We start from the raw sequence: 27,447 nt of genomic DNA on the forward strand, positions 1-27,447 counted from the left end.
ACCTCACAATGCTTTGAGGGAATTTACAGAAAACAGTTAGAACACAGAGTGTCCCTATATGCAGACGACTTATTGCTTTACATTTCAGACCCAGTGTCATCTGCCTCTGAAATTGTTAATATGTTACACCGATTTGGCAGGTTTTCAGGATATAAATTAAACTTTGCAAAGAGTGAATGTTTTCCAATCAATAACCTAGCCCTCCAAATTGCAGAAACAGATTTGCCTTTCCCTCTCTCAAGATCAGGATTTAAATATCTGGGAATTAATATTACCCGTTCGTTCTCTGGTCTGTTTGACAAAAATTTTACCCCCCGATAAATAATCTTAAATGCAACCTTCAGAAGTGGAGTGTTCTGAACCTATCCTTAGCAGGCAAAATAGCATGTATTAAAATGAATATATTGCCGAGGTTTTTATATCTCTTTCAGAGTATTCCAGTCTTCCTTCCAAAGTCATTCTTCAGGCTTGTTGATAAACTGTTGTCCTCTTTTTTGTGGGGTAACAAACATCCTAGAATTCGTAAGATATTTCTTCAGAGGTATAAAACAGAGGGGGGTATGGCTCAGCCTAACCTGATGTATTATTATTGGGCCGCAAACCTACAAAAAATAGTTTTTTGGATTCAAAGACCAGATGCTGATTGGTGCCAACCAGAAATTAATGCGTGTATATCATCATCACTCCCTGCATTGGTTTCCTCGAAGCTCCCCCTCTCTCCTAAACAATACTCCTCATGTCCTATTGTAATCTCCACCTTAAAGATTTGGTCACAGTTTAGACAAAATTTCAATCTGACAGACTTCTCTCTTTATAGTCCCATCTGCAATAATCATGTCTTTCTCCCAGCCAAATTAGATCCCGTCTTTGTCCAGTGGCAGAGGGCAGGATTAAGTAAATTTAGCGATCTTTACATAGATGGAACTTTTGCTACATTTGATTCTCTTTCCACCAAATTTAATTTACAGCACTCTAACCTGTTCCGCTATCTTCAGATTCGCCAGTTTGTTCGTACCATCAGCCCATGCTTTCCTAACTTACCTCCAAAAAAAGGAATAGATATCATTCTGCAAATTCCCACCCACCATAGAGGTCTCATCTCAAAAATTTACAATAGTATCACATCATTCAATAAAGTGACGCTCGATAAGATCAGAGCAGATTGGGTAGAAGAACTTGGAATAAATATCTCAGATGCAACCTGGGATGGTGCATCATATAGAGTGAATGGGTCAACCTCCTGCGCTCGCCTTGGCTTGATTCAGTTCAAGGTTCTCCATCGAATCCATTATAGCAGAGCCAGACTCTCTAGGATATACTCTAACGTCAGTGAAACATGTGAACGTTGTCATATCGCTAAGGCCGACCTGGCCCATATGTTCTGGTCCTGTAATAAACTATATAATTTTTGGACTACGATATTTCAAACTTTATCTGAATTTTTTAGCAGAGATATCCAACCCAGTGCCGAAATGGCTATATTTGGAGTCCCAGGGGAGGGTATATCAATAACAAATAAAATTAAAAATGTGCTTGCTTTTTCAACTCTCCTGGCCCGGAGAAGAATCCTGTTGGAGTGGAAATCAGCACATCCACCCAAAGCTTCCTCCTGGATGAAAGACCTGATTCTATTCCTTAAGCTAGAAAAGATAAAATATTGCACTAGAGGGTCGACCCAAAAATTCCATGATACATGGGCCCCTCTACTATCTTATTTCGAGAAACTTGAAACCCTCACACAAAACTGAAAATTAAGCAGGAACAAATCCTGTTGTGCTTGTGTTTTCACCTCCTTGGCGACTCAGGGACCTCGGAAAACCTGCATAGTGATAATCACAGAAGGCAAATAGCCTACTTGTACTGTCTTGAATATCCACTTCTTCTGATATTAATTAATTAATTTTTTTATTTATTTATTTTTATTGGTATTATTATTTTAATCTTGTATATTTATTTAATTGTGTATATTTCCATGCTTGTAACCTTTTCAGTGCAACATTTGAGGTGTGCTTTTTGAGTTTATTCTCATTATTTAATTATTTACCCTTTTTTTTTTTTTTTTTTTGCACTTGCAGCATGGGGGGGACGGGTGGGGGGAAGAAAATAAGAAAACTGATGTATGTTGAATATCTGTGATCAATGCTCATTTTCTCAAATAAAAACAATAAAAAAAAAAAAAAAGAAATGAGGAATCAATGTACAGAGAAAAAGTTAAACACCTAGAGGTTTGGTGCAGAGAAAATAATCTGGTGCTCAATGCGGACAAGAAGAAGGAGATGATTATCAACTTCCCGAGGTCACAGCCCGAGCACAGTCCTCTCAGCATCAGTGGCCGCACAGTGGAGAGAGTGGAGAACATCAAGTTCCTCGGAGAGCAGATCTCGCAGGACCTAAGCTGGAATAAGAACACCTCAGGGATCATGAAATGGGCCCAGCAGAGACTGTACTTCCTGAGGAATCTGAAACAAGCCTCTCTCCCCATCAGCATCCTTAGGACCTTCTATAGTGGTGTGGTGGAGAGTGTTCTGACATATTGTATATCGACATGGTACTCCAGCTGCAGTATGGTGCACTATGTATGTTTTTACAACCTAAACAATTTTTACTGATTCATTTTGTTTTATTTACTTTTTACTATTAGTATTTTAGTTCACTTCAATATCTTAGTATGATCTGGACCTGTAAGAACTTTTTAATTTGCCATTTTTTAATTTCCACTGTCCTAAGTTTTCCCATACGTGTGTATGAGGACTCTACCTCTGGGTACTAATAAAGAAACTTGAACTTGGAAGTTAGAGAAGCCGAGAGGGTCATCGGAGTTTCCCTCCCCTCTGTCCAAGAACTCTTCCTAAGCCGCCGCAGTTGCAGGGCACTGAACATCGTCAGGGACCCTTCCACCCTCTCCACACATTCTTTGAACTGCTCCCATCAGGAAAACGGTTCCGGAGTCTAAAAGGCCAAACAAACAGACTAATCAACAGCTTCCTTCCACAAGTTGTTAGATTGCTGAACTTTGCCTTAGTCATAGCTTTAATCTTAAATTATCTCATCTCATCTCATCTCATTATCTTTTTGCCGCTTAATCCTGATGTGGGTCGCGGGAGATGTTGCTGCTATATCCCCCCATTCGGGGGGGGAGGGGGCAGGTTGCTGGAGCCTATCCCAGTATTCTAATGGGCGGAGGCTAGGGTATATCCCTGGATGGTCGCCGGCTCATCGCAGGGCCTCTTAAATTATTATAGTAACATATTGTATTTATTGTGTTTGTGTTATGGGATCCCGGAGAAACGCAATCTCATTTTTGCTGCACTACTTTTGCAAGTACAGCTAAATGACAATAAAGCTTTAATTGATTGATTGATTGATTGATTGATTGTTTATTCCATTTTTTGGAACACATGTAAATAAATAACACTATAAAAATAGTATACCTTTTATCGTTTAGACAATATATAGTACAATTAGCATAAACAACTATATACAGGAAGGACATCCAGAGGTTTCTTGACTGATTATAAACTCAGATCAGTGTACACCAACAGGTTAGGCTGTTGACGTTGGTGCTGTCTCAATTCTCTACTGTTTTGGCAGTTTCCTGTAGAAAGAATAGCACAATTACTTATCTGACAGTAAATACAGCTTTTCAAGGACCTTGACATTATTTTCAATTTATTATAACACCACAACTTGAGCTGCATTTTATGCAGTGACAAATATTCCGGAAAACAACCAGAAATAGCCTCTGTTACATCGGAATTGTGCCATTTACAGTCATTTCATATTTACCAATTCTACTTTTCTTTTGGGGGGGGGGGGTTCTCATTATCTTTTCTATGCATTTGTTGTACACCTTGGAATACCTGGCCTAAGAGAAAGGAGTTCCATCATCTCTGCAGAAATTGTAATAATTACAGAAAACTGGATAAGGATGGAGAACTAAATGTGTATACAGGACATAAAGTTACATCGAAATGTGTTTATGGGGTATTGTCAGGTGCATTCTGTGTTTCCCACATTCTACTGTGGTCAGCTGACAGTCAGATCATGAATTGAAATGTAAAGTCTATTTTCTTTTTAAAAATGTATTACTAATATGCAATAGTCTCAAGCAGTAGGCTAACACGTCTTTTTGTATTGTATCCCTGCTAAGGAGCACATTCATGCACATAAAGCAAACCAACTTGATATGAAAGGACAAATGTATCTATGAAATGTATCTATCAAAGACACATATTACATGAATAACAGTGGTCTGATCCATGTTGCTATCAGCATCAAGTTACACTCACCTGTCAGAGAGAGACTCTACAGAAATAGTGGAAACATCAGGACACGGTTCTGCTGTGAACTGACACTTCAAGTCTGGAAGTTGATGCGTCCCCCTCATAACTATAGGACACAGAAATAGGCAACATCAGCACATTTGTAAAACATCCAGTTCAAAGTCTATATGAATGAGCGTCATATAAATACCATCTAACAACATCGGCTCACAAATTCAATGCAAACTATATTCACAGATATATGTAATCTTCCCAGGACCTCTGAACAGTGGACTTGGCCTTTCACACGTGTAGCACACAAGAATTAGTCCTCCTCTCACATACTGTACAGCTCGTCTGGCTAATGTCCAAACAGCCCAGGGTAGCAGTGCATGTGTGAATACTGCTATATGGATTAGACCAACAGTACATGTTTGGCCTGCATGTAAACGGTGATGTTACATGTAAATATGTCAGCTACAAACTGCTAACGTTAGTGTTGGGTGAATACATACAACAGCAACATAAGGAGCTAACGCTAGCTACGTTGACTACATAATGCAGAGTAATAATACATTTCCCCAAAAAAAACAAACAAGTTCATTACCTTTCCAACAGAGACACAGCTACCATTGCATCCGTGTTCAGGTCTTCGAGTGCTTCAGTTGACTTTAGTTGTCCACTCCAATGTTGACTCTCGTTTTAATTCTTGAGCTATCTAACATCTTTTTTTGGTGGCCTTCTGGAGTCCAGTCTTTCTTTTCTTTCTTTGTTCAGCAGTGTCAGCTGCTGTAGGTAGGGGAGAGTGGGGTAAAGTGAGACATTTTTTACATTTGGTCCCCTCTAAATAAGCTAAAACGATATATGAGTCAAATTTACACATTTCCCATTAATTCAGGGTGTTTCCTAGTGATAGAAATTATCAGAATGTATTCAGGACGAAGGGCAGAGAAAATATGATTGTTTTTAAAAAAAGTGGTCTTGTGTCTCACTTTACCCCAGCTTAGGGGTAAACTGAGACAGACCAGAGAAATCAAGGGGGTAAAGTGAACCACCTGGGGGTAAACTGAACCACTTACTTTTTCCACTCTGAAACTACCATAACAACACTTATTGTAGCAGTTGGAATTCTGACAGCTAGCTTGACAACCACACATTCCAGAACTAATGTCAGACTAGTAATAGAATCATGGTGATTGGTCAATTAAGCATATTTTTTCTGAACACTTGAAAGTATCTCTGAACAAAATCAAATACAACATAATATAATTCAAAATGTTTTAATTAACATTCAAAGGACAGAAAGAACCGGTCTGGGGGTCAGAACACAGGACCCTTAGAGACAGCTAGTGTCTGGGCGTCAGAGCAGAGGAAGGAATCAGAACCAGCTAGAACAGCCAGGGACTCAGAACACAGGACTAAACCCACCTGGATTAGCACATCAGCATACTGTCATACAGTACTCTAAAACTAGGCCTACTCTACATTCCAGCCCTGAAGGTTACAGGGGAAGATGAAGAGTTGCTCTCTCCGTGTGGTTCCTCCAGGCCTTTTAGGTTGAGGCAGCTTCTTCACCACATCACTTTTGGGAACATATGCCACATCATTTTCCTTTATGGCAAATGTGGGTCTCACCCACTCTTTTGTGTTTCCCTGGATTCTTCTGAGAAATTGTGCAAGTATTTCGTCATCCTCAACTTTCTCAACCATGCCAATGTAACGGACACTCCTGTGTTTGGTTGCAAAGTTAATTATGGCAAAGTCAACCACGGACAGATCTGTGTTTCCTGGATCATTTCTCTCATCCTCAGAGCTCTCTTCGTCAGACACATTATCAAGTGGGACATCACTCTCCTCAGAGCTGCTAACTACGATTTTCTTTTTGATTGCTTTCTTTTTCGGTTTTCCCTTTTCTTTGCTATTTAGCTTTTTCCCTGCCAGTTTCTTTTGTCTTTCTTTATGAGCTGTTTCAATTGCCTGCTTCTCAGGAGTATCAGTTAGGATGGCTGTCTTCACACGCTTTCGTTTGGTTTGTGTTCTGGGGGGACATTTGGGAAGTGGTAGGATTTCACGAGGAGACACATATCCAGGCGAAGCACAATCATGTGGACCAAAAGCAGTGGATGGATTTGCATCAGCGAGTGAATTATCTGCAGCGGGTGGTTCATCTGCAGGGGGTGGACCATCCAAATCATCTGCAGGGGTTGGATCATCTGCAGGGGGTGGACCATCCAAATCATCTGCAGGGGTTGGATCATCTGCAGAGGGTGGACCATACGGATCATCTGCAGGGGCAGGCTGCAGCTCAGGGTTTGGCCAGTCTGACACCATGGATGGTGCAAAAGCAGGGAAAATCTCTCGGTTATATGGGAAAATCCCTGTGGACCTAAATCCAGAGGTGATGTTGCGTGGTGTCACTGCTGATATGAAGGCCTCATTCACAAGTCCTGCAATCTGGTAGATGGAGACTGTTTTTCCAGGGTTAGTTCTCATCCACCCATCAAGAGCTCGGCTGTATTGGGTCTTGAATGGGCCAAACACGGTCACGTCAAGAGGCTGCATGCGACGGGATGTGTGCGGTGGGAGGGTGAGCAGAACAACACCATTGCTCTTGGCTATTTCCACTGCCTTAAGTGAGATGTGAGCTTTAAGATTGTCCAGGATTAGCAGCATGGGACGGTCAGGGGTGCAGTTAGTGTGGTGTATCAGGTGATCAGCCCAGGTGTCTTCATTTATCCATCCCGTTCTGGTGGAGGTACCTTTGGCTCCTGGAGGTGCTCCTATCATGAAGCAGTCCTTAAACTTAACTCTGGGGAAGATAAACATGGGAGGTGTGGCATTCCCAGCAGCATTCACTGCACACACCACAGTCACCAGTTCGCCTCTCTCAGCTGATGTGACAGAACCAACTTGCTTTTTTCCCTTCTCTGTCACAACCTTAATCAGAAACAACAGAAAGTTTAGAATCAATGGCATGTGCAATCAGAAGGCTACTACTGGTCTAAAGGTACGTTGTATTTCTTTTCAGTCCATTAATTTTTTCCAGTTCACAGGCTCACAACATTACTAATAGCATTAGTTTTAGCATTCTAGCATTGAGCATCAGACCACCACAAAACCTGCCCTAACAATCTCCCAATTGATAGTCTTTAACGGTAAGAAGCAGGCACGGAACATGGATTTACCAAGCTCAGCACATACAAGGCACACCCAAGAAACTCCACTCCCTCTATATCTGTCCCTCAAGATCCATGCAGTTACACGAAGTAGGGGGCTAATTGACACACTGTTCAATCTGGGATTGTGTGTTTCCTATGACAGGCTGCTGCAAATCACATCAGACATTGCCAATGGTGTCTGCCAGCAATTAAGGATGGAGGATGTTGTGTGCCCAACAAAGTTGCGTCATGGACTGTTCACAACAGGAGCTGTGGACAACATAGACCATAATCCAAGTTCTGCAACAGCCAAAGATTTCTTCCACGGCACCAGAATCTCACTTATGCAGCATCCGTCACACACACAAAGCGGAACTGATCGCGGTGTGCTAGTGATGAGTCAAAATGGCTCTTCCTGTCCTTGCCGCTGACCAACCACTGTATGCTCTTGCTAAACAAATACAGTGGACCTGGCCAGACACTTATGGAGAAGATCACTTAGTGATCATGTTTGGTGGTCTACACATCGAAATGGCCATGTTGAAGTTGCTGGGAGACTGGCTAGAAGGCAGTGGCTGGACCAATGCCCTGGTCCAGGCTGACATTGCAAGTTCTGGAACAGCCAATTCCTTCATACATGCCAAACATGTCACCAAGACCCGCCATGCACACCAGGTCACGGCTGCAAGTCTCTATACACTCCTGCAACAAGCGTACAATGAAGAGTGCGTATCTGATGATACAGATGTCATGCCACCTGACAGTCTATCTTTTGAGGAGTGGTGCATTCAGCAAGCAAAGGCCAGTGTTCACTTTGACTACTGGCATAAGACCCTGTCATTGCAGCTTCTCGTTCTGCGGTACATCAGGTCCATTCGTGAAGGCAACTTCCAGCTGTACGTGAAATCCCTGACACAGATCATGCCCTGGATGTTCGCCCTGGATCACACACACTACAGCAGATGGCTTCCTGTACACATCCGTGATATGATGACTCTTGCGGACAGACACCCAGAAGTCCTAGCAGAATTCAGGTCTGGACATTTGTGGTGCACAAAACCAGCAACCAGTTCTCTGCCATGGCACTTGACCAGTGCCATGAACAGAACAATGCCATGGTCAAAGGTTCTGGTGGGGCTATCGGACTGACTGGAAATCCAGGAGCACTCAGACGCTGGATGGTAGCAGGACCAGAAATCGCCAGGATCACTAAAGAGTTTGAAGAACAGGCAACAAACCAACAGCATGGACCCAGTGACTCAAGACACCATGACCAGCAACCTGGAGTGCAAACAGCATTCCTGAAGGAGGTTAAGGCACTCGTCACAGTGCTGGAAGAGATGGGGAATCCATTTCTAGAACACAGCCAAGATCTTTTAGTAATTGACACTAGAGACATCGTTGATACCCAAGTTGCTGAAACTGTAAGAAGGATTGATACCCTTGGTGAGGAGCAGTACACCGAGTTTGTGACCCAAAGGCTGGAAAGGTGTACGACACCTATCACACATCCTCTTCCAAAGAATAAGTTGCCACTGTTCAGCAGGCCACCTGTCAAGGTCAAATCAAAAGAGAAGGCACAACTTGCCGCACTGAAGAGTGACTGTGGCCTTTTTTCAAGGCTGTACATCTCATGTCAAACACGAGATGGAGACATCAACCATTTCTTTTCCCATGAAAACCAGCCAGCACCTCCAGCTCTGTCAAGTGGAGGAAAACTTCGGTTCGGGGTTAAAGCAGATCTGCTTCACTGCTGAGACTGATGCAGTAATTCTAGATGGTGCAGCTGTGGTTCAAATGCTGAATCTAAATACATCAAGAACATTTCAAGAGTATGGAGAAACAGTGTTTGTACCATACATCTCTGCTCAACTAGAGGTAGGCACCCGTGTTGACCTTGTCTGGGATGTATACCTATCTGCCAGCCTGAAAGCCTCAACAAGACAAAAGAGGGGAAACGGCATGAGGAAAAGAATGTCTCCCCTTACTGTGATGCCCAAGCACTGGAAAGACTTCCTTCGATGTGATGAAAACAAAACAGAGTTGTTTTCCTTCCTGGCCCGAGAAACCGTTAATCTGCCTGTAGCACAGGGCAAGGAACTGTATACAACAGATGGAACTGGAGTCCTCTGCTCTCCTGCTGACTCATGTGTGGCCCGCCTTGCCCCATGTTCGCAAGAAGAGGCTGACACTCGGCTACTTCTGCATGTGGCAGATGCTGTGCAGAAAGGTTGTAAGAAGGTGACCATACCTACCGTTGATACGGATGTGGTGGTGTTGGCAGTGGCTTCTTTTAGCAAAATAGCTCCTGATGAACTGTGGGTTTCCTTTGGTGTTGGGTCGAGTTTCCGGTTCATCGCTATTCATGAAATGGTTGCAACAATGACTCCTATCAAGTGCCTGACTCTCCCTGTCTTTCATGCTTTCACTGGATGTGACACCGTGTCTGCATTTGCTGGCTGTGGAAAGAAGACTGCCTGGGAGACATGGAAGTCTTTCCCAGAGGTCAGTGATGCTTTCCAGGAAATCCTGTGCATGCCAAGTGAGGTCAGTGAAGATTCCATGTTACTGCTGGAACGATTTGTGGTGCTCATGTATGACCGAACCAGTGAGAGCATGGAAGTGAATGATGCCAGGAAACAGCTTTTCTCCCAGAAGTCCAGGAGTTTAGAAAACATCCCTCCAACCCAGGCTGCCCTCAAACAGCACATCAAGCGTACTTGCTTTCAGGCCAACATTTGGAACCAGTCACTGTCCCTGGATCCAGAGATGCCAGAGCCATCTGACTGGGGCTGGACAAAGGAAACCACTGGGTGGCAGCCACTCTGGACCACTCTCCCTGAAGCAGCAAAGTCTTGCCATGAGCTGATCCGCTGTAACTGCCAGAAAGGGTGCACTGGACGGTGCTCATGTGTCAAAGCTGCACTTAAATGTACAGATCTCTGTTTTTGTTCTGGGGACTGTTAAGATGCTCTGATCATTGCATTATGTGATCCTGACATGAAAGGACCGTGGTGTTGTCTGTTAGCCACTTATCCGTCCCTTGATGATTTTTTGTTTTGTAAAGCAACCTTGTGTTCTATGAAAGGTGCTATATAAATCAGTTAAAAAATGAATTATTAAAAAGTTAAATATTAAATCAGTTAATTATAATAATAATAATTATTATTGGCATTCTTATTGTCATCATCATTATCAAAATCATCATTACTGTTATTATTTTGGAAATAAACAACCTTTTTGCACCGTTCACCTCCCTATGTCTGCATAATTTGACCTCCATATTGATCTAAATGCATTTTCTTGAATTCTGGTGATTTCAAAGGTATCAGAAACAGAATGGGCACCCAAAAGTTAGTAGGAAATGACACCTTAAGTATTTTTCTACTGTGTTTGTGTTTCATACCCTGGGCTTGATGCCACTCTGATCTCCTCTGTTTTACTGGACAGAAGGTTGTGTGGCTCGGGCACCACTTGGCGATGCCTCGTCCTGCTCAGTCGTCTCCTGGATCCACACACTTTACATATATTATAATTTGTATCAGATATTCTGTCAATGCAACTTGGAAACTATTATTTTGTTGTTCTTTTCTGTACATGCAACATCTATTGCATGTCTGTCTGTCCTGGGAGAGGGATCCCTCCTCTGTAGCTCTTCCTGAGGTTTCTTCCATCCCCCCCCCCCAAAAGGGTTTTTCTTTCCTAAACATGGAAATTTTTCCCTTACTTGAATCGAGGGTCTAAGGACAGAGGATGTCGTTCACTGTACAGATTGTAAAGCCCATTGAGGCAATGTGATTGTGCTTTTAGAACAAAGGGTAGAATACAATACCAGATACACACACCTACGGTGGCCCTGAAGTGCAAAACACAACGGCAAATCAGAAAACACAACGGCAAATCAGAAAACACAACGGCAAAACAGAAAACACAACGGCAAAACAGAAAACACAACAACAAATCAGAAAGCACAACAAATCAGAAAACACAACAACAAATCAGAAAACACAACGGCAAAACAGAAAACACAACAGCAAATCAGAAAACACAACAACAAATCAGAAAACACAACAACAAAACAGAAATCACAACAGCAAATCAGAAAACACAACAACAAATCAGAAAACACAACGGCAAAACAGAAAACACAACAGCAAATCAGAAAACACAACAAATCAGAAAACACAACGGCAAATCAGAAAACACAACGGCAAATCAGAAAACACAATGGCAAATCAGAAAACACAACAACAAATCAGAAAACACAACAACAAAACAGAAAACACAACAACAAAACAGAAAACACAACGACATTAACCAAACCGGAAAAGGTAGGTACCCTCGGGCGACATGAATCGTAGTGATTGGACTGGTCCGTCCTTTGAACCTGAAGGACAGGGTTTGTTTTCAAAACAAGAGCGCTGCCAGTGACGACATACACGCTGCTATTAATGAATACTTTGATGCAGGACATGTATTTGGGTCCGTGTATCATCTGATCATGCAATTATATTTAGTGTGGCAAACGAAAAACGAAAATACGAGTCAATATTCCGTTTTTCTGTGTTTCTGTATGCACCAAACATTGAAAACTGGTGTTTGTTTTCCTATTTTCAGCCCAAAATGGAAAATATAATCAACAAGGAAACCGAAACGAAATAATAAATCTAATTTACATTTTCCGTTATTGTTATACCATTTCCCACGGTACATTTCTGCTGTGTGACATCGCTTTGCACATGCGCAATGTGTAGGGACTCGCTCGGTATCCATGGTGAGGAACAACACACCGGTCTGAGCGTCCCACGGTCCAGTCCATTGACTGTGTACAGTCTATGGTCCAGTCCCAGTAGACTACTGGAGTCCCACGTTCTAATGGCCTCACTCCAGCCATACATGTCTCTAATTAATGACATGTTTATGAATGGAGTGATGTATCATGAGATCTTAGAGAAGCTGCGAGAAATGGGTGTCCAGCGGGGAAGCTCTGAAATCACACAGAGACGCCGCATTATCGCCGCAGCGGTTCGCCAATTCTCCGCCGTTGGTTGCTCACACAGAACCAAGCAGCTCCGGCGTAAAAGACGAACCAGAGTATAGGCTAATTCACACAATTTCAAGGTGTTTCCCGGTGAACATGTACCCGCTGACTGTTTATAATCATATGGATGCTGTTATAATGTGTTGTGATTGAGATCCCGACCCACCAAACATCCTGGAAAGTGACAAAGTTACGTTTTTCAGTCTAAATTAGCCTACATATTACATAATCAGCATCAGTCAACAGGACACTGTCTGACTATTTCACTAGCGGGGAGAGAGGCTGTTTTCTGGGGGGAAAGTTCACTGAGTCTCGGCCAGGAGGGCTGGACGTTGCGGTGATTTGGTCTCGTCATCAAAGCCACACTAAATATAATTGCATGATCAGATGATACACGGACCCATATACATGTCCTGCATCAAAGTATTCATTAATAGCAGCGTGTATGTCGTCACTGGCAGCGCTCTTGTTTTGAAAACATGTAAACCCTGTCCTTCCGGTTCAAAGGACGGACCAATCAGCGACGATTCATGTCGCCCGAGGGTACCTACCTTTTCCGGTTTGGTTAATGTCGTTGTGTTTTCTGATTTGTTGTTGTGTTTTCTGATTTGCCGTTGTGTTTTCTGATTTGCCGTTGTGTTTTCTGATTTGTTGTTGTGTTTTCTGATTTGCCGTTGTGTTTTCTGTTTTGCCGTTGTGTTTTCTGATTTGTTGTTGTGTTTTCTGATTTGTTGCTGTGTTTTTTGATTTGTTGTTGTGCTTTCTGTTTTGCCGTTGTGCTTTCTGATTTGTTGTTGTGTTTTCTGATTTGTTGTTGTGTTTTCTGTTTTGTTGTTGTGTTTTTTGATTTGTTGTTGTGTTTTCTGATTTGTTGTTGTGTTTTTTGATTTGTTGTTGTGTTTTCTGATTTGCCGTTGTGTTTTCTGATTTGTTGTTGTGTTTTCTGTTTTGTTGTTGTGTTTTCTGATTTGCCGTTGTGTTTTCTGTTTTGCTGTTGTGTTTTCTGATTTGTTGTTGTGTTTTCTGATTTGCCGTTGTGTTTTCTGTTTTGTTGTTGTGTTTTCTGATTTGTTGTTGTGTTTTCTGTTTTGCTGTTGTGTTTTCTGATTTGTTGTTGTGTTTTCTGATTTGCCGTTGTGTTTTCTGATTTGTTGTTGTGTTTTCTGATTTGCCGTTGTGTTTTCTGATTTGTTGTTGTGTTTTCTGTTTTGTTGTTGTGTTTTCTGATTTGTTGTTGTGTTTTCTGATTTGCCGTTGTGTTTTCTGTTTTGTTGTTGTGTTTTCTGATTTGTTGTTGTGTTTTCTGTTTCGTTGTTGTGTTTTCTGTTTTCTGTTTACGATCAAATAATGTTTATATAAAGTAAACCTCATACATAAATGGGAAAAGCCTGTAAAGACATTTGAGAGTTGCTTATATTTACTGTCAAGTAATGTTTATATAAACTAAACTTCATACTTCAATGGGAAAAGTATTTAGATATACTGGATAGTTGCTTTCTATTTACAATCAAATAATGTTTATATAAAGGATACCTCATACGTTAATGGGAAAAGTATGTAGATACATTGGATAATTGCTTTTAATTACCGTCAAATAATGCTTATATAAAGTAAAATTATGTTTCTGTAAGGTATTGTCACATCATCTTATTTTTTTTATGCAGTATAAAACCAACATTTAACAGTGATTTACTGTAAATAGATTGGATAATTTCACACAATAAAAGCCTAAAGCTGTCAAGTTACTATTAATGTACTTTTAAAGAGGGTAATTTGAATATAATTTAACAAAAGTGAATTTACCATAGAATACAACGGTCTTCGTTTAAATTGGGTCATTTAGAGGCATTTCTGCAATATTTTTTTGTTTAACATGCTAGAGACGTTTTATAATGAGATTTTTCTTTCATTCTACATCAGTTGGACTGTAAAAACACAGACAATATATACAGTAAATATCTGTATTTTAAAAAATATTCTCTGAAGGATAACTAATGTTTTTTTACTGTAATTTGACAGCAAGTGTTTGGCAATTTTGCTGCCAGACTTTTTACCGTTTTGTTTTATGATTTTTTCTTTTACAATGTACATATTTTTGCATTGTATCGACTGTATCAACTGGATGATAACCATTTAAAAATTAAATGTTGGCTTTTACAAATCCTCCACATCTCAATCCAGATAAATGCAACCCAGCTCTCACACTGGATCTAAGATACACCTTTATGGTTATTATCAGGCAGGATCCCAAAGTCTAGAATCATTCTTTTACAAATTCTCAAGAATCCTGATAAAAAACAAATAACAGATAATTACCCTCATGTAGGGTCTTGACAGTCCTCTCAAATACACCCCTGAAGACCTTTAAAATCTATTGTACACCAATATTGTTCTCCAGACATCGCAGAATCCCCCAGATTTCCTCTATATACATTTAGTATAACGGTGCTTTTGCTTTAGTGCCCCTTTCAGGAATTTCTCCTGACAATGTTTTCTGTGTATTGTCCCCGCCAACAGTGAAGTGGAATATCCGCCCTTTCTCCTAAACTCAAAGTTTCTACACAAGCAGGACCAGTGAGGTAAGCAGACAATCACAAATGTATAAAAATCACAAAGTTGGCTCATCATAAAAGCAGCTCTTGTTTATAGAATCCATGCATCTTCTTGAATGAATGAATGAATGAATGAATGAATGAATAACTGGAAATGACGCGTAAAACGGTGCGCTTCTTGTTATTGGTGCGGATGTGGTTCACACCAGAAATAATCCGCTCTGGAGTTCGCTTGATAGCGGACAGAGACCACCTCTACGAGACGGACCAGGGTGCTGTTGTTTGGTCCGCACCAGAGTTCGAGGCCAGCGTTCACACCGACCCAAACGAACCGCACCATGGGGCAAACGCTCCAGGGTTCGGTTTAACCGGACTAAACAAGGCTGGTGTGAACGCGCCCATAGAGACTTACAAGCAGACATCTCTTTTAGAAGCTTGTGTTGCACAATGATGGAAAAAATGAATCATGAAACTAGAGCCATGTCAGAAATACAGCTTTGGGATCTGTCTGCTCTGCTCTGCCACAGTTTTTGCATTTCAGAGGGAGGCTGGCAAGGGTCCCATCCTGCAGCAACTGGGAAACAAAAGAGGAAGAGAGCCTCCTTCCTCCTCACATGGAAGCCCTCAAGGAGACACCACAGCTTGTTCCTCTGCTTTAAACTGAGAGTAACACTGCCCTCTAGAGTGTCTGCTGTTGTAGCTGCACCTGCTTCAGAGGAGGGGTTGGGGAAGGTGGCACACAATCAGCCTGGTGTGTGCTGCCATAGTGGTGGTGGGAGTGGGGGTGACAGTGGTGAGGCACACTGATGATGACAAATCAGATTGCTTACACTCTCTCATTAGCAGAGCAGTGAGAGTTCTGAGGTTAATTGTTGATGATGATGATGATGATGATTTCAAACCATGTTCAAGGTTGTGATTGCAATTTTGTCTGATTGGGTGACAGTTGTAGAGTCATAAAGCTCATTCAGATCTCTTGTTGACAACTTCTACCTTTTTTATAATAATGTTAATGAATGGTAAAGTTATAGTTAATCAAACTTTAGTTAATCATTATTTCACTGCAAACAAACAAAATGCTTTATATAGCCTTTATTACGCATAGTAAAAGTTTATGACCATCAGGAGTGACTTTATAACCGCCATCCAAATAATGTTTATATATGAACTCCACAGTATTTATTAAGTATTTTTAAACATTATAAACATCAGTTGCAATAAACAATAAACATTTGCTTAATGGTTTATAAAGCATTTAATTCTTTGATAACAGTGAAATAACTTCACTAAAGTTTAATTAGTGTGAATGCTGACACAACATTCACACTATTGTTCTTCTGGAATTTTGTATTATTCTTCTTCCGTACGTTTTTCAGCACGTTTCTCCTCCTACAAATTTTGTGCTACAGAAACCATTCAACTATCAAAATGTTCAGCTCGTTAAGGACATTACTGCTATTACTTTTTGTTTTTCTATCTTTCATACTTTTTGAAATATTCAGCTTTTTCTGCAAAATTTTCCCCATTCATCCTTATGGGGAATTTCTCAAATTTCGCTCTGCTACTACTTCAGCATACGTTCAGCTATAGAAACCGTTCAACTATCAAAATGTTCAGCTTTTTAAGCTCTTTCAGCCTTGTACTTTTCAGCTTTTCAACTTTTTCAAAAAAAAAATTAATATGGAAGCAAATGGGAAAATCTTCAAATCCTCTTCAAAACTCATTCACTTTCAACCTCTTCTGCTCCCTCATACTTTGAGCTAGAGACACCATTCCAACTTTAAACTATTCACAAGACCTTGAACAATTGAACTCGTATTTCAAAGTTTTAAAATCTTTTATGGTTTCGAAATTATCACCGTTTTAGTTTGAAGGATTTTTAGCTCCTCTTCTGGGTTTATAATGGGTGTGTATTGCCTGAGCTAGAGTGGGTGACATCATCGCTAGAGTGGAGAGCAGCTGCAAAAACTTTAGAAAAAACTCTCTTCAGCTTGATTTTTTTCAGATGTGCGACTTATACTTTTGACTGTAGAAGCCCTAGAGTGACAAGAACTCCAGCAACTCCCCCATAAGCCGCAGTGTTAAAATCTCTGGAGTGGAGCAGACGGTACCGGTTTTGTCTCTCGCTCTTGTGCCCTCATTTTTCACTCTACAGAAATAAAAAATACATCACATGGTTCAGCAATGTTTCCTGTTACTCACTGTATACATATTTTGGCCATAACCATTACACTTTTTTCTAAACCTGCAGGTGTTTGGGAGGTGTTTTCCCATTCATTCTTATGGGGACATTTTCAGCTTTGGTTCTGCTACTGCTCCAGCATATGTGCAGCTACAGAAACTGTTTGGCTGTCAAACTGTTCAGCTTTTTAAGCTCTGTCAGCCTATTACTTTCAGCTTTTCAACCTTTTTCAAATATTCAGCTGTATGTTCAGCTATAGAAACCATTCAACTATCAAAATCTTCAGCTTTTTAAGCTCTTTCAACCTTGTACTTTTCAGCTTTTCAACCTTTTCATCCTTTTCAAATATTCAGCTTTCTGCCTCCTTTTCAGCTTCTTCAAGTATTCAGCTTCATGTTCAGCTAGAAAACTGTTCAGCTATCAAAATATCAAGCTTGATGTTCAGCTGGGGAAACTGTTCAGCTATCAAAATGTTCAGCTTTTTAACTTCTTTCAGTTTATTACTTTTCAGCTTTTCTGCCTTTTCAGCCTTTTCAAATATTCAGCTTTATGTTCAGCTATAGAAACTGTTCAACTATCAAAATGTTCAGCTTTTTAAGCTCTTTCAACCTATTACTTTTCAGCCTTTCTGCCTTTTCAGCTTTGGAAAAAATCAGCTTTTCCTGCAAATTCTTGACTATTCATTCTCATAGTTTTATGCATTAGGCAAGTGTTTTCCAGCACATTCAGCAGATTTTGCGAAATCACTTCAGCAATCAGCATTCACACTGTATTTTCGCAGGAAATACAATTTTTCTAGTTAATTCTAAATTTACCATTTATTATGATGGTTACTATAAAGTGCTAATGTTTTAAAAAGAAAAAGTTCTGCCACCTCACCTTCACTGATGTAGACTTTTTTCTTAAATCAACAATCAGCTCCTTGGTTTTGCTGACATTGAACAGTAAATGGTTTTCTGTCTACCACAAGACTGTTGATTTTTTCCCATATAAGCAATAGAGTTCTCTTGGTGTCTGGGAGTGCAGTCATGGGTGTACAGTGTGAACTGGAGGGGGCTGAGTACACAGCTCTGGGGGGATCCAGTGTTGAGCATTAAAGTAGAGGAGGTGTGACTGCCAATCTTAACTGTCTGGTGTCTGCTTGTGAGAAAGTCCAATATCCAGTTGAGAGTTTCATGGGTGACATTGTATGGAATGCTGAGGTGAAATCAATAAACAGCATTCACCACTTTGTTAGTGGTTCCCAGATTGATGGAGACAATACTGTGACTGTGTCTTAGGACTGGATGTAAAACTACAGAGCGCAGTGGCGGAGCTAGACTTTTATCCTTGGGGTGGCCAGGGGGTGGCCAAGGCTATTTCAGGGGGTCCACAGACTATGACAATCAATTTGTTTCTTGACCAATGAATTGCAATCTGAGTCTCTTAATGTTGAAATGTACATACTAAGCACCAGGAGATTAGATTTGTGTGTATAATTTGCTGTTTATTAACAATGTACAAAATGTAAAACACAACTTGGCAACAATTTTTCAATAATGACATTTTTACAAAAATGCTCTCTCTCTCTGGTACTCACACACAGTTACTCACACACACACACACACACACACACACACACACAAAAAAGGCATCAATATATCAAACAATTTGACACCATTTTTGAACATTTGAACATAGTGAAGGTTTTAACTATGACCAGGGGTACTGTCTGACAGCCAAACTAACCTTGGTCTAAGTAGAACATAGTGAAGAGTATACTTTGCAGTTTATTAACAATGTACAAAATGTAAAACACAACTTGGCAACATTTTTTCAATAATGACATCATTTTTACAAAAATGGTGAAAATGCTCTCTCTCTCTCTGGTACTCACACACACACACACACACACACTTAACTATGACCAGGGGTACCGTCTGACAGCCAAACTAACCTTGGTCTAAGTAGAACATAGTGAAGAGTATAATTTGAACATAGTGCAGGTTTTAACTATGACCAGGGGTACCGTCTGACAGCCAAACTAACCTTGGTCTAAGTAGAACATAGTGAAGAGCTTAGTCATGACCAGAGACACTATATAAGTGCCAAACTACCGTATGCAGGTTCAGAAAAGCATAATCCTCCGGTTGTGGTGAGAAGTCGCAAAATGCTTCACAAAGTCATCCATGTTAAGGGCACGTGCCCTCCTTGACTCGATACTGAGAGTTCCAAGGTGACTTAACCTGTCATCAGCCATTGTTGTCCTGAGGTGAGTTTTAATGAGTTTTAAAGCAGAGAAGCTTCTCTCACAGGAAGCAGTACTGACTGGACTAACAACAGCAATCTTGCAAAGTCTGAATATCTCATGGAAAACCTCTTTGTAAGGTTCAAGAAACACAATAAAGTCAAGCAAAGTAGATGGTCTGTCTAATCCACTTTTCACTCTCCTGTCAAGAAGTCGCTTGGTTTGGTGAACCTCATGTTTGAGGTCACTGAGGTCTGACTCAAAGGTCTGTGCAAACGCAAACAGAGGCTCCTCATTTAAGAAAGTTGCACTCTTTGGGTTCAGAGACTGCACACCTTGCATGATCTCACAACTTTTCTTTGAAAAACGCCTCTTCAGCTCAGTTATGAGACAGTCAATCACCTTATAAAAGAGTGATCTGGGGAAGCCCTCATCATCACAGTTTCTCTGTCCTACCGTGCTCATCACCAGTGAGTCAAGAAATCTTGAGCTTATTCTAGGATGTCTTTGAGAGTGTGTTTGTACACCGATTTTGCACTGCTCAGCAAGCTCTTCAACCTCTTTCCATAGTTCATCAAAGTGATTCTCAGTTCTGTAGTCCTGGAAAGTGTCTGTAAGTGCATCTACGAGATCAACAGCCCTTGCTAGATCAAGAGTGCTGGACTGGAGCATGTCAGAAAGACATTTGGCATCACCAAGCACTTTACAAAAGGTTACCAAAAGCCCTATGAACTGTAAGTCTATCTGAGAAAGAAGACCCCTGGCCTCCACTGATCTTTCTCCACGTCTTTCAAGTGCAAGATCCTGCAACAGTCTCAGAACTGCTGGAAGTCTGTCCCTCAGATTACGGCATGCTGTGTATCTGCATGCCCACCTTGTGTCTGTAAGTGCCTGTAGCTCCCTGGGCTGCTGCAATGGATACAGCTCTTTCTGGACAGCAAGCCACTTCAGATGCACATAAGAGCCAGACACAAAGTTATACAGCTGCTGCAGAAGTGCAAAAAAGTCAACAACCTCAGGCACTGCTTTTGTAGCATCAACAAGAACTAAATTCAAGCAATGCGCATTACAGTGAACGTAAAATGCAAATCTGGCATTGCTTTGAATTCTTGCAGATACTCCAGAATGTTTCCCGCTCATGACGGATGCACCGTCGTACCCTTGTCCCACAAGGTTATTTCTGTAGTCCAGACCATGTCTCTCTAGACTACTGACGATCATTTTACTGAGACCTGCTGCATCAAGGCTTTCAGCTGCCTGGAAGGATAGGAAGCTTTCGTGGATGGCACCATTGTAATAATACCGTACAACCAAAGACATTTGTTCCTTTTTTTGCAAGTCTTTTGTTTCATCTGCAATGACACTGAACACTTCATTTTCTTTCACCTCTTTTATGATTTCACTCTGTACCATCTCAGCTAAGTCCTGAAGAATTTCATTTTGGATTTGGTGACTTGTGTACTTAGCATTCCCACATGCATCCAGCCTTTTTTCAATAAATTGGTCATGCTTCGCTATCTCATCTAGTATGGCCAAAAAGTTCCCCTTATTCTGAGAGTCTGAGGACTCTCGATGGCCCCTCTGTGCTATATTTTGCGTTGCAGTCAAAAGAAGCACATTTGCTATTGTTTTCACATAATGTTGATTTTCTTCCACTTTTTTTTGTCGGTTCATGTTCAAAGAGTTTAACATGCTTGTGTTCATCTCAGTAGCTTTTTTACACTGATTCCATGCATACATTGCATTGACATGCATCTCTGATTTTGAGTGGAGTTTAAACCCAGCCTCCTTTGACAACGCCTTTTTCCAATTGGAGAAGCCTGACTCTGAGGCAAAGGCAGAGTCTGGTGTATTAGGCAGGGAAAAATGTCTACACGCAAAGCAGTAGGAGGAGTCTTTAAGGATTGAGTATTCGAGCCAAGAATTGGCTCTGTACCAGGCACTGCAGAATGCTCTCTTCCTTGATCCATGCTGAGTTCTAGGGAATTGTGTCAGACACGGTTGAACTGGACCCTCCTCTTTGCATCTTGAAATATCTGGAATACAAATAAAATGGTCATGGAAACACAGTTAAGGGATCCAGAAGATTATTAGATGATAACTGCAGCTAACTAGTAAGTTTCAGGTAAGTAGACCTACCACTGGGTCCTCTTGGACAAGCAAAAGCAGTGCTGGACACAGCTGGCTCTGGGTCTGGTCCTTCTGGCTCACCAACATCCTCCTCAGAATCAGAGGCCTCTGTGTCCTCCTTCGATGGAACTACATTGTATAAAATTATTATTATTAAAAATGCAACCACCATTGAAAAAACAACACACATCAGTAACCAACATTTCAAAATATCTAAAACTAAACTTAAAATTACTGAACTGAGCATGTGATTGTGACTGCTTCTGTAGATGCTCTGACCTGGTGATGATGGGCTGTATTGTGCCTCACATTCTCTCTCCTGACTAGTCCCAGGATGGGAGCTGCCAGGACTGCTGATGGCAGAGCTGAGTTCTGTCTGTATGTCTGCCTCATCTTTGCCTGACTTGCTTCTCTTTAAAAAGAAGTCATATATCTTGTCCCCCTGTCTTTTCATTCTCAACTGACCCTATGAAAAAATTAGCCAGTCTTGTTACTCCTAGCATCACTGATAATTGCACAATGTTATTAAATCCCCACTTCAGGCCTAAAAATGTCAGGAGAAATAGACCACTGTAGATGTAAGTTTAATATTCAAACTTTTCAGATAGTTGACAGGCTGGCTACCATCTTCACGTTACATTTTTAATATATTTTATTTTCAGTTTTATATATTTATATATATACAAACATATAAGTATACCAACAACAGCATAGAGACATAATAAAGGGCAAGACGTGAAGGATAAACCCCCGTTACCCTATAGCCCCCCACCGCCCTTCACGTTACATTTCATTTGAGCCAACAGAGCATAAAACAGCTAGCTGGCTGATTGTCTGCTAGTTTCATTCCTCTAAAATCACGGAGAAATATGTAAATGTATCCTAAGCAGCGACCCGATTTAAATGTAACGTTAGACGTTAATGTGGAGCGGCTGTAGACGCCATGAGATGTAACTTAATGTTAACGTTAGCTTTATACCCGTGGCTTCTAGCAAAACGATCTCCTATCTGAACACAAAAGTGATTTTAAACAGCGACTCATTAGGACACCACCGTAAAACTTACTTTAGATTGAGGATTTCACTGTCCATGAAGGCTATTTATCCTTCTTCTTTTCTCTTCTCTTCTCGTTCAAATCTGGCTCAAGGCACTCCAGCAACGGTCCTGTAGTTCAAATCTTCCTCTTCTTCTGTGGCGATTCTTCTTCTTCTCCTAATAAATGTGGATTACAACTCTTTGTGGTACATAGCGCCAACTACTGTACAGGAGGGACTTAGCAGTCAATAGGCATCACTGATTTCAAAATGCAACTGGCTCCTTTCGACAAGACGTGCGGTGCGTGATATGTCAATCATCTGGGGGGGCACCTGGGGGGTCCAATCAGATTTCAGGGGGGTCCAGTGCTACCCCGGCCTCCCCTCTAGCTCCGCCTCTGACAGAGCGTAGACTTGCCACTGTCTGTTTAGAATTACAGAACATTGATTTTGCTCCACATCTGGTTGATCATCATTCCATGAAAATGGTGCATTTTGAGTCCCCGTTTCCTCTTTAGGTGTATTTTATCTACTGGGTCACAAAAATCTATATTTTAACAACTTTACATATACATTGAAATTAGAGTTGTTCCGATTCCGATGCCAGTATCGGAAATGCCTCCGATACTGCCGAAAATGCCGGCATCGGTATCGGCGAGTACTGGAGTCCAGGCACCGATCCGATACCACGTAATTTATTAGCCTAGCTCCGTTAGCTCTGAGATTCTACCGGATACGTGTCCGCTGCGTTACGGCTCCGACGGTTTGGCTCCGTCGTCCTCGTCCGGCAACCCCCACCAGCTGTGTTTTGAGTCCGCCACAGCGCAGCTCCGCCGATCAGCTGGAGTTACGAAACCGAGGAATTCCCGCGATGATTACATAATCACACACGACCGCAGTTATATGTATGTGTTATAAACACAACAACACAAAGTGTTCCCGACTGAAGGATTAGAAGAAGAGCGCGTATTTGTCTCTTATTTGAGGTTTTTGTGCTTGTATCAAAACGGAGTGTTTTATTTTGAAAATTAACCGGATGTCATGTTATTATTTCGTGTCTGACTTCCTGTCTGCTCTGTGCTGAATTCGGCTTTATACTATTCTTTTTAAAAATAAATGGCTTTCATTTGCTGTATTCATTCATGTTTTACAAAGGGTTTAACCTGAGCCAGGCCTCACCACATTGATAATCATATCACAGTCATGCAGGCGTAGTATGATATATATCATTTTTTATAACACACTGGTATCGGTATCGGTACTCGTATCGGCCGATACCCACAGCATAAGTATCGGAAACGGTATCGGGAGGGAAAAAATGGTATTGGAACATCTCTAATTGAAATGTCTCCTTTAATACAGTGTAAAAAAACATTAATAAAATTGTATCTTTTTATGAGAAATTGTATTGTTTTTTTGTTGACACCACCTATTTTCTCATGTCCCTCATGGCCTTCAATGAAAGTATACTTAGAATATACCAAATAAAACTATAAAAAAAAGTCCATACATTTTGATATAAACCTAAACATCTATCTGTGCTTATTTGTTGGTGATATTTTTTTTCAAAATTAATTGATAATTATTCATTAAAATCACATTATTTAGTTCTGTACCTGAGTAACCCCTCAACCCCATTACACAAATGATTCTCCCCCCATGAAAACAATGGTATGATCCACATGAGCATGTACACCAGGAAGTGACATCACTCAAGTCTTTTGGACAACAGGACACCAAAGACAGGCAAGTGGCTCCCTTCTTTTACTTTGTTTTGGTCATTTATCTTGTGATATTGTGGTCGTCAAACTCAATGACTCAACACCGTCACATGAAAAAAAGAGAGAAAACTATTACTTATGAAAAAAGTTTTTTTTATTTCAAGAATAAATGCTAATTCTGAATCTTATGCATGCCATGTGCTCGCTCTCTGGTATTCACTATGTACAGCGGTGGCCATTTTGTGCAAAAATCACAACCCCGTCACACTCAACCCCGTTACGTGTTTGATTGTAGCGGGGTTGTGATTTTTAAGACTTCGGTTAAGTTATCCAATTATTTAAATTAATTATTACTATATTTGATACACATTCTTTTACCACATGCATGCTGAATGTAATCTATGTTCCATGTTTAAGTTGTGAGTAAGATGGCACCAACAACAGCAGCAGAAAGGCAGAGGAAGTATCGGGCACGCCTTAAAAGTGATCCAGAAAGAAGCGAGAAATACCTGCAGAGTGAACGTGAGAGATGGAGAAAGAATGTAGAGGAAGGGAAAAAGAAAGCAATTAAAGACCTAAGTGAAAGAGAACAGCGGCAGAAACGAAAAATGTGGAGAGCAGCTTACAAAAGGAGCAAGGAGAGGAGAGTAGCGCTCAAGAACTTATGCACTCCTCCACACAGTCCAGATCAGGGAGATCACCCAGAGCAGTCTCCGCAGCCAGGATCTTCAAGGTTAGGGCAATTGGCAGTTAACAGTGTTAGAAAATGCCAGAATTACACAATTGAATTTTAGAAAGAGGGAGGGGAGGAGGGGGAAAAGGTCTCATTTTCAAGACCCAAATCAACTTCATTTTTTTCTTTTGTAGGCAACGTCTGGTGGCACGGAAGAGGGACAGAAAAGAAAGAAACAAGCTCAAGAGGCAAATAGAAGAACTTAAGGAAAAAGTCGAAAAAGAAAGAAAAAATAAGGAAAAATACAAAAAAAGGTGCCAACGTTTAAGGAAACAATCTGATTCACCACAGTCAAAGGTAAATCAGCTAACTGCAAATTGCCCTGTCAACCCCCAAATCAAAAAGACATTGCTTTACCACCAATCACTAATTCAAGACATCAGATACAAATACAAACATGCCACCAAGGATAGAGAAAGACAGCTGATTGCGAAAGTTACAACAGGGAGGATTGTAAAAAAATACAGGTTGCCAAAATTTTCCAGTGAGTCTCTTGGATTTTCAAATAAGCATTTCAAACATAATGAGAGTCTTCATTTTGAAAGAAATAAGACCAGCAGGTTCACTGATGACTTCAAAAAAAGAGTAAAGGCATTCTATCTAAGAGATGATGTCAGTAGGATCACCACAGGAACCAAACAAACACAAAATGCAGAAGAGGTTCCCGGTGGATACACTGCAAAATATTCACAGAAGATTTTTAGCAGAAAATCCAGAACAAAAAATATCATATTCCCTTTTCTGTCATCTTCGCCCTTTTTGGGTTGTCAATCCAACAATCTCTGAACGAGACATATGCATGTGTAAATTGCATGAAAATCTGAGCTTTGTGGCTGTGAAGCTCAGTCAGCTGAAACTTATTGAGACTGCCAATCTGGAACAGTTGGTAGAGATGGTGTGCTGCAACTCATCCAACAAAAGCTGTATGTATGGAGAGTGTGTCCACTGCAAGTACAAGAGTGTCCCCATCTCAAGTGCTTATAACAGTCTTGCAAATGTATCTTTTACCCAGTGGGTAACAGAAGAGAAGGATATGGATAAAAAGAAAGAGGGAGAAAAGGCAACTGTCAAGGTGACATTTAAGAAATCTGTGGAGGGCACACAAGAGGACCTCATGGAGCTCTTCCACAGCTACATAAAGCGATTTAAACAGCATCACTTTAACATTAAGCAGCAATATGCCTTCTGCCGTGAGCTGAAAAAGAACATGTCAGGGGAAGAGGCTTTGATACATGTTGACTTTTCAGAAAACTACAGCTGTAAATACAGCTCCCAAGTTCAGGCGGTCCACTTTGGGGCTTCACATCAGCAGGCCACCCTTCATACTGGTGTGTTGTATGTTGGCAGACACCCAGAGCCTGTGTGCTTCAGCACCATCTCCCCCAGTAGACACAAAGGCCCTCCAGCAATATGGCAACACCTACATCCTGTGCTGGATTACCTTCAGGCCCAACATCCACAAGTGTCTGTGCTGCACTTTTTAAGTGATGGCCCCTGTACTCAGTACAAACAACGAGGCAACTTCTTCCTTTTCGCCACAGAGCTGGACAGAAGAGGGTTCGAGGCTGGTTCTTGGAACTTTTTCGAGGCTAGTCACGGGAAAGGAGCACCAGATGGTGTGGGGGGGGCCTTAAAAAGATCAGCTGATATGATGGTGGCAAAGGGCCGTGACATCCCAGATGCAGCAGAGTCGTACAAGGCCTTGACTGAGACAAACACAACAGTGAAACTGTTCTTTGTGAAAAGTCAAGATGTTGAGGAAGCAATGGAGAAAATGCCAAAGCTGATACCAGCAGTTCCTCGCACCATGAGAATTCTCCAGGTCGTTATACATACAGACATATACAGACACACAGGCTTTTACATGACATGATTCATTTGTTCCATGAAGACAGAGAAAGAGTTCTGTTGCTGTTTCTTTTACTTTGTTTCTCACATAAGACACAAAATCAATGACAAACATTTGTAAGTTAAGCACGCCCCCCGCAGGTAATCACTTCATTGAGAACTGCTGGGACCGCTGGAGAGGTGCATTAGGTTTGTGCACCTGAACAGCTGCAACACACTCCCAGGACTTTTGTTGGGAGGGGCGGGGGAAGCACGCACTTTTATCAATGATCCACCGTCCTGGTCCCACTGAGGACTCGAGCAGCAGCGTTTTTTTATACATACACATATATATATATATATATATATATATATATATATATATATATAAATAAATAAAACAAAAAAAACACTTCTCCTCCTTCTCATTCTTCTTTTATAATTCTGGCAGCAGTGTCTGGCTCACTGCTGCCTCCCCTGGTTGACGACACTTCAATAAAATGAAAAGGCCAACTACGCGAGGCGTCTAAGTACGCGGTGTGTTGCGCACGGTGCAGATCAACTTCCGGTCGCACATCAG

At 41.1% G+C, this 27,447-nt stretch overlaps 2 long non-coding RNA genes across 2 annotated transcripts; both read right to left on the bottom strand.

Annotated features, from left to right (window-relative positions):
- Positions 1–3,519: 3,519 nt before the first annotated feature.
- On the bottom strand, positions 3,520–5,072 carry LOC311271423. Its single transcript, XR_014624416.1, has 3 exons — positions 4,870–5,072; positions 4,290–4,389; positions 3,520–3,595 (listed from the first exon to the last, which is right to left on the bottom strand). It is a non-coding gene; the product is annotated as an uncharacterized lncRNA (long non-coding RNA).
- A 13,596-nt stretch (positions 5,073–18,668) lies between these two features.
- Positions 18,669–22,849, bottom strand: LOC311271285. The gene is made up of 3 exons (XR_014624397.1): positions 22,618–22,849; positions 21,562–21,681; positions 18,669–21,458 (listed from the first exon to the last, which is right to left on the bottom strand). It is a non-coding gene; the product is annotated as an uncharacterized lncRNA (long non-coding RNA).
- Positions 22,850–27,447: the final 4,598 nt, after the last annotated feature.

Source organism: Pagrus pagrus (assembly GCF_965226575.1).
Source record: "Pagrus pagrus genome assembly, chromosome: 16".
NCBI classification, from domain to species: domain Eukaryota; kingdom Metazoa; phylum Chordata; class Actinopteri; order Spariformes; family Sparidae; genus Pagrus; species Pagrus pagrus.